The following is a 6,658-nucleotide window of genomic DNA, read 5'->3' on the forward strand; positions in this document are numbered from 1 at the left end:
TACATTCGGGTTTTGTTAGGCGTTTTTTCCATATTTTTGGCCTATGTGCGCTTTTATTCGAAACCTAAATGTTTCGGTACCGAGTATCGAGAGTATTGGGTACTTAAAAGTATTGACTCAGCACATCACTACTGCTGTCTTCTCTACTATGACGTCACCAAAACAGCTGATTCTGTCAAAATCACTGAGAGCCGAGTAGCGGTATCGTCATCGGCGTCACCTCTGTATTCTCTCCACCGTGACTTCACTCAGTCACCCATACATACATACACATAGAAGCCCCTGCAGTAAAATTTAGAGACAGTCTCTTAAAGCGCTAGTTCCGCCCTACACATTTCACAACCATCTCTGAACTAGTGCAAAACGGCTGCAGAGAGGGACAGTTGAAACTTTTGGTGTGTTAGTTGCGCTCTGTTGAGAAGTAAATGCACAAATTCTCACTTCTCGTACAATGCGAAAATAGCTCAGCGGGAAGACCTCCGACTCTAATATCGCTGGTCACGAGTTCAAATCGCGGTGGAGGCAGTTGTGATTTTCAGATTTAAGAAATTTAAATTGTTGAGTGCCGCTTTAAAAATTGAAGAGAAAACTATCAAATTTAATATAAATAAAATAAAAGAATACAAAAAATAAATAAAACGCAATATGTAAAAGAACATAAAAAATTAAAAAATATGATAATACATTTTTTTTTTTATAATAAACCTATTGTCGCAGATCTGTCCAAAACGGAAGAAGTTCAGAAAAGAAAAAAATATCCGATAATTTGGTTTAAAAATGTTTTCTCATAAAAAAACTTATTGGCCCAGAACTGTCGAAAATGGAACCAGTTGAGAACTAGTTCCAAAGTTCTGTAGAGGTGACAATTTCCACTTCGTAGGACATCGCCATGTAAAAAGAGACAGTTGAAAGCATTGCGTTGGGATAGATCGAGAACTAGCGCAATTTCCTGCAGGGAGCGTTTCACAGTTTTCACCTACACACAAGTTGACTCCAACCAACATTCATATTGACCCTTTCGCACTTGTGAGATACAATGTTTATATACATGTTGCGGTTCTTGCAGGGGTACATTTGTGGCAGTGATGTTGCTTTCAGCCCCTCATTCTGCTGTTACAAACTCCACAAAAATCCTGTAAAAGACTCAATCCCAAAAAGGTCCCGAGAAAAATCTGGAAAATTTTGTCACTATTAATTTTATTCCTTATAAATGCCTCAAAAGTATGAAACACATAATACTATTTTGATAAAAAATTAGTATTATTTTGTGCTAAAAAATACGGGACGACAATTATCACTTTTTCTACTTCAAAATAATAAAATCAACTTTTTCAAGCCATCATGTTCAACAGAGGTAAAAGCGACACAGAAAAATTCTAGGTCTCTAACTGTTTTATCCCACTCGACTTGTAGAGTAATAACGCTTGTGACCGGAGTCTCACCACCATTTGCTGTCCTGATATTTTGATCCGTAATTGGGAATATTCGATTCTCCTTGCCTACTAATAATTTTTCAACATTTTTTCCTAAGCAGCTGGCCCCTGCGCTGGAGTCTAGTAACGCTAAAACTTCTTTATCCCCAATTTTAGTATGCGCACAAAATCGGTTATCACCTTTCCGAGTGACGACAGTAGAAATAATTTTGTTACGTATTCTTTTGTAAAGCCTTCTTTTTTCTCTCATTTTCTTAATTTTTATAAAGTTTCTGCTTTTCTTTTTCGCTGTAATAGCTTCACAAAATCTTTTCTTGCCAAGTCATATTCCATTTTTCTTTGGTGTAAACTCTTTACCTCTGGTTTTGATCCTAAGTCTTCTTTCTCATTGGGATTTTCAACATCCTGCCTTTTTAATATTCTGATTTCTTTTTGTTGTCCGGGTACTTCATCTCCTGGCTGGAGCTCCCGGCCATCCCCGCCAGAGTAGAGTTTTCCTTATCTGGTTTATATACACAGAAGGACGCATCACCACCACAAGCAAAACATATCATATTATGAAAGGACGATTTACAACAATTCCCTTTCTTCGCTTCAGATGGATTCTTAACAGAAAAGTCAACTGGCATTCCACATTTAAAACATAACATTAAGTGAAACGGTGACGCACAATACGAATTGATGGTGGGTTCTGGGTTACTCGTGGGACACGGACTCTGTTCGCTATGCTCGTCGGTGGGGCGGACTTTACCACCCACCTTACCTACAGCCGACATAAGCAAAAAAAATAGTTCATGCCTGTGTTTGGAAGCTAAGTAGAGCAAAAAAATAGATAAGAAAAGGTAAAAGACGAAGAGGCAGTCCAGTCAGGCGGAGTCAGTCCCACTCAAAGTAGCCATGGGCCTCGCTATGACCCCTGCTCTTTCGCAAGGCCCCCTAATCCTGACTTGGGTCCGTCAGTCTTTTTCTATTCAAGTCACAGTCATTCCGTCCGTTTCGTCACCCATTTCCCCTGTAGCACTTGTGCAACACCCACACCAACCTTTTTTATACTCTAGCCACCCATCATTTTTGAATTAAAACAATCAAGAAAATAGAAATATTTTCAGTTTTACCCAATTCACAATAGGGGTATTCTCCAAATCTTGCAAAGCCATTGCACGTAGCACGGATTGCACGGATTGCATAAATTGCAAACACACAACAAGAAAATTCATGGGAAACAACATTTCCTATCGCTGCAAAATATGCAACGTCGAAACCCATGTATATATTTTGCAAAATAGCATAGCAAGATAATAGCGACCCTGTGCTAGTTGTTTTGTTGTTGGAATTGCTACATATTTCTCTCATTCCTCTCATCTCCCTCACTTAATTTTTTTTTGCTGTCTCTTGTTATTGTATTTGATACATAATTTCGCTGCTTGCTCCCCATGCATGCTACCTCTTTGCAATGGGGTGTTCTCGTACTCTTCGAAAGTTGGAATAGTATTTTTGCATTTCGTGCAATCCGTGCATCATGCAAGACTTCGAGAATAACCCTAATATTTATTACAAATTATAGTATTATTAATGACTAAATGTTCATCTTCCTTCCACTCAATTTCGCTTAATTACACTATTAATCCACTATCTGTTAGATACTACAAAAAAATTATCTATCAAGATACTTTCCTATTACTCTTCTATAATCATTTACTCATTTCTGTTAAGTTTCGGATATAGCGGAAATGCAAAATGTAAACAATTCATATATGTACATATATGCATTTGTATCATTTGTATTTATGCTTGCGTGAGTATGTATGTACATATGTACACATGTGTATCACCGCGATCCATGCAATTGGGTGAACAAAAAAAAACGTGAACTCCAAAAGAAGGGTAAAAAAACAATAAAAAAACCAAATGAAGCAAAACCGCTATCCACTTCGCTGAACTCCAAACTTCAAACATATAAGCTTATATACTAGCACTCACCAATCTCTCCCGCGATGTAAGCGCTTGCATCCAGGAAGATGGGTAGCTGAAATAAGAGGATAAATAAGCACCAAAAAGGAACTTCCAGTACGTGCTAACATGAGTGGGGTACAATGGATCCTCATGCAATTGCGCTCATTTGGGTTTTACATTCATAGAGGATGGAGCTCGTGCTAATTATTTTCAACTGCCCGTGACCATAAACTATAAGTGAAGAAATATGTATTTATATGGGAGATGCTTCTTCTAGAAAGTGATAAGATCCCTTCCGCCAGACATAACAGAAAAACGTATTAGATCGGGAAGAAAAATAAAGGTGAGCTACCGAAATTAAATTAATCCAACCAAAAAATCGGGCTTTTCTATACCCTATCTTTACCACGTGTATATAAATATTCCACAACTTATTAGTGGCGGAAATTCGATGAACCAAACATCTGTATGACGGTATACTTAAGTGTTACAAATCAGCATTAAAATCAAAAGAAATTCATTAAAGAAACGCAAAAAAATTAAACTTATGTAAAACAACTTAAGCTAATATGTGTTGGGCCTAGTGATACATCGGTATGTACATGCTGCGTATGCACATAAGTATATGCAGAAAAAGAAACGGTACATACCAATCCTAATTACATAAGGAATATTTGGAATTTACATATGTCCGCTTTTGGTCTCGAGACTGCACAGTGGAAGCTGAGAATATATGTACATACTACATACATATATACAGATAGCGTGGTGACAGACGTAAGTGAGAGTTCTAGCTCACTTCCCGCGTTGAGTCGTGCGCTTCGGCTGCATGAATGTATGTGTCCTCTTCTTATATACTTTATCTCTTCCACTCCCGTTCGTCTCCGAAAGTCTCCAATTCTTACTAACTCTTGCTCATTGGGGTTTGTTGAACTTTTACTGCCAACTGTCGGTTTTATGCTAATCAGCAAGTGCATAGGGGCACTGCTTATTACAAAAAGGGCGTATCTCAATACTGTCAGTTTTGATTTTGGTTGTCTGGCCCCACTGACGGCCCCAACGAGTAAATACCTAGTGGTGTAAATTACGGATGTTAAAGCGGCTATTCGGTTTTTCCAGAATTGTCTAGCCCGTTCTAACGGGTTGCACTCGACTTAACCGAAATTTTAATTTTATATAGAAATACCAAAACTTTGCGCGTCTATCTGCTCTGGTAGCGACTTTCTATTTGAATCTCTCTACTTTGAATCTTGGCGATCGTGTCCCCAGCGACGGCTAAATTTTCTTCTACCACTTCACTCAGTCACCGATACATACATACACATAGAAGCCCCTGCAGTAAAATTTAGAGACAGTCTCTTAAAGCGCTAGTTCCGCCCTACACATTTCACAACCATCTCTGAACTAGTGCAAAACGGCTGCAGAGAGGGACAGTTGAGACTTTTGGTGTGTTAGTTGCGCTCTGTTGAGAAGTAAATGCACAAATTCTCACTTCTCGTACAATGCGAAAATATCTCAGCGGGAAGACCGCCGACTCTAATATCGCTGGTCACGAGTTCAAATCGCGGTGGAGGCAGTTGTGATTTTCAGATTTAAGAAATTTAAATTGTTGAGTGCCGCTTTAAAAATTGAAGAGAAAATTATCAAATTTAACATAAATAAAATAAAAGAATACAAAAAATAAATAAAACGCAATATGTAAAAGAACATAAAAAATTAAAAAATATGATAATCAATTTTTTTTTTTATAAAAAACCCATTGTCGCAGATCTGTCCAAAACGGAAAAAGTTCAGAAAAGAAAAAAATATCCGATAATTTGGTTTAAAAATGTTTTCTCATAAAAAAACTTATTGGCCCAGAACTGTCGAAAATGGAACCAGTTGAGAACTAGTTCCAAAGTTCTGTAGAGGTGACAATTTCCACTTCGTAGGACATCGCCATGTAAAAAGAGACAGTTGAGAGCATTGCGTTGGGATAGATCGAGAACTAGCGCAATTTCCTGCAGGGAGCGTTNAGCGTTTCACAGTTTTCACCTACACACAAACTCCACAAAAGTCCCGTAAAAGACTCAATCCCAAAAAGGTCCCGAGAAAAATCTGGAAAATTTTGTCACTATTAATTTTATTCCTTATAAATGCCTCAAAAGTATGAAACACATAATACTATTTTGATAAAAAATTAGTATTATTTTGTGTTAAAAAATACGGGACGACAATTATCACTTTTTCTACTTCAAAATAATAAAATCAACTTTTTCAAGCCATCATGTTCAACAGAGGTAAAAGCGACACAGAAATTTTTTGCGTTATGTTCTCTTGATTTCAACATATCCAATGAAAACAAAAATAAATGAAATTACAAGCATTTTTAACCCTCTAACCGTTTTTATTAAATAATGATTTTAAATCACCCATAATTTTAGATGTTGGTAATTAGGAAACTCTGAGAAATGTTTCAAACTCAGTTTTAATTCACCTGTGAAAATACGTACGCTAAGTGCAGCAACATTTTGACCGTCTGTCTAATATTTGATCAAAAATATGTATCTACGAAAAAAACAAAAATAAATATAATTCGAAAGACCAAATATAAAACTAGAGAAGGGATATTACTGTCTTATTTAGTGTGAATAATCGTATACAAATTTTATCAGGCGCCTAACACAAAATTTAGTATTTCATGCAATATATACATATATGGTTATTAATTTTTTGCAATGTTTACAGAGATTTTCCCAAGTTATCCATTTGTGTCGAAATTTCGGGAAGGGCAGGCAATTGAAAAGCAGAGGCACCTCTCGACGTACAAAAATCACGCTCTACCAATCCCTCATAACGTCCGTCCTTTTATATAGCGCATAAAACGGGGCAGGTAGAGAAATAACTGTATAAGCCTGACGCTACGTTGAAAATAAACTCCGACTCGGCCTCCTTGGGTGAGAATAAAAGCAATGGCGTGAACGAACACTATAGAAGCATCAAGAGAAGAAGGGCCTGTCTACACTTCCCTGATCAACTATAACAACATCGCTAAGAAAAATATGCAGTTGACGAAGCTGTTTGGTATCGGCCAAAACAGAAAAACATTTGAAGTTCCTTATATGAAAAGAGACAAAAATACACCCCACTGATAAGGTGATCGGGCTGTACTTACTCAATATCTCAAACCGTCAAGTCGTTTGGGTTTTTGCATCCTCTGTTGTTAGGACCTAATTAGTGTTCATATGATTATATTACCCGTGGTTGGCCAGAGTTTTTCAAGGTCTCTTCTC

The sequence above is a fragment of the Rhagoletis zephyria genome, unplaced genomic scaffold (genome assembly GCF_001687245.7).
Source record: "Rhagoletis zephyria isolate East Lansing unplaced genomic scaffold, Rhagoletis_zephyria_1.1 Rzeph_scaffold_01783, whole genome shotgun sequence".
Lineage (NCBI taxonomy): Eukaryota > Metazoa > Arthropoda > Insecta > Diptera > Tephritidae > Rhagoletis > Rhagoletis zephyria.